Below are 1,947 nucleotides of genomic sequence, written 5' to 3'. Positions count from 1 at the left end.
ATAACACCCAATCATGCAGGACCAGTTCCCGAGAAACCCTAGCACTATAAATAGTGCAGATCCCTAGGTAAAAGGCATTCAATTCATCCCCACCAACAAAAACTTATCTTTGCTCTGCCTTATATATATATATATATATATATATATATATATATATATATATATATATATATATATATATATATATTATGCTTGAATGTATGTATGTATACTTTGCGTGAATAGGTTGTTTCGTATGACTCGATTAGATTAAGTTCTCTAAATAATAGAACCAACATAGAAACAACTAGGTCCAAAGCAATATTGAGTTTAAAAATTGCCTTCCAAATCAAGCACTTACAAAAATCTAAGGACCTAACGAAGTAGGTTTACGCCAAAGCGAGGTGCTATATTAGTTGACTTAGATGGTAAGGCGTCCCAAAGGAGCACGTTGATTGTGGTTTCAACTCAAACAACAATGGCATTATGTTGTGGCAATGGGATAAATTATGGTATTAATTTATTAACCAAGAGTAATTTGGAGATTACTAGCAATAGGTTTTGCTTACCTAGAATCTTAAACTACTTAAGACATCCCAAGGCTGCTTAAGGATTTAGGACTTTTAGGGTCTTGGAATCGTTTCATTCATTTTTGGACCATGTTTTGCTTTTTGCATGAAGGAAATGTTTAATAGCTTTAATGATTGCATGTTATCTTTTATTTCAAAGTTATTAAAGTTATGAATGGTTATTTATTGCGAATTCTTTTCAAATGTAGTAATCAAATGGCCGCAATCAAAACAACGCTCAAAGTAACTGAAATTATGGATGTAAAATTGAACCAATCAAACTTTCTTGATTAGGAGAGGAAGTTTCGGCAAGTCCTCAGGTGGAACAACATTGAATATGTAGTTGACCATCCCATCCCCAGCTATTACACAAAGGATATGACTCCAGAAAAGCACTGTGAATGGGCGAACCACATGTCGCTTGTGATGGATCTTATTCTTGGCTCTATCCCCAAAGATTGGAGTGCATGGTTCGTTGCATACGAGCCATGGGCACTTCTAAGGCATCTTAGGGATATATGTCGTTGTAGATTCCAACATGGTGGTCAACATGTCGACCAAAATGTTTTTTGAATTGGTAATTCATTTGAGGATCTAAAGCTTAATGCTCCACTGGGTTGTTGCTTTGATGTCGAAAGACAAAAGGCAAGGGAAAGGGTCATTGATCTTGAAATGACAGAGGGGACGCCAATTAGAACTCATACAAAGGAAATGGTTGAGCTTCTCAACCGCCTTGAGTTACTTGGTGATCCATTCCCAGATTCTGCTGCTGCGGGAATACTTTTGAATTCTCTTCACCCTGGTTATAAGAAATTCAAACTACTCTGTTTCTCCAAGAAAAGAAAAACACTCTTAGTGAGCTAATTTACTTGCTTCATCAGTATGAATTGGACTTTGTAAGTGATAAGCAAGTGTAGACACCTAATTTGTGTCTCCCCACTGGAATGATGACGATACCATTATCCTTATTAGGCGGTTGGAGCAACTCCGTGCGGATATTCCAATTGCTAAGAACATGTCCAAAATCCAATCCCCGAGGCCGTTGGAACTCGGTACAAAATACAATTTTCAAAAATCAATTTCAAAATCCAAGTACAATCTCACCCAATGGACCATTCATTGGTTTTACAAGGCCTTTTCCAGTCAAAATGACATTAAGAAATCCAAATTCGGGCGCCGACCCACAAAACCGAGGAAGCCGGGCCTCGTCCCGTAAAACTGAAATTCAAAAAACCGAAACGGCTTGTTTTTAGACGCAAATCAAGTCTTAATCCCCAAGCAAACACTACGTGCCAAAATTGGTACGAATGGTACGAAGGTACACCAATACAAGACAAAGCAAGGACGGAGCCCGCGTCCTTATTTTGGCAGCAACTGCGCCACGTCAGCAGTGCCTGGC

This window comes from Spinacia oleracea, chromosome 6, assembly GCF_020520425.1.
Source record: "Spinacia oleracea cultivar Varoflay chromosome 6, BTI_SOV_V1, whole genome shotgun sequence".
NCBI classification, from domain to species: Eukaryota; Viridiplantae; Streptophyta; class Magnoliopsida; order Caryophyllales; family Amaranthaceae; genus Spinacia; species Spinacia oleracea.
This window is presented reverse-complemented; position numbering follows the sequence as displayed.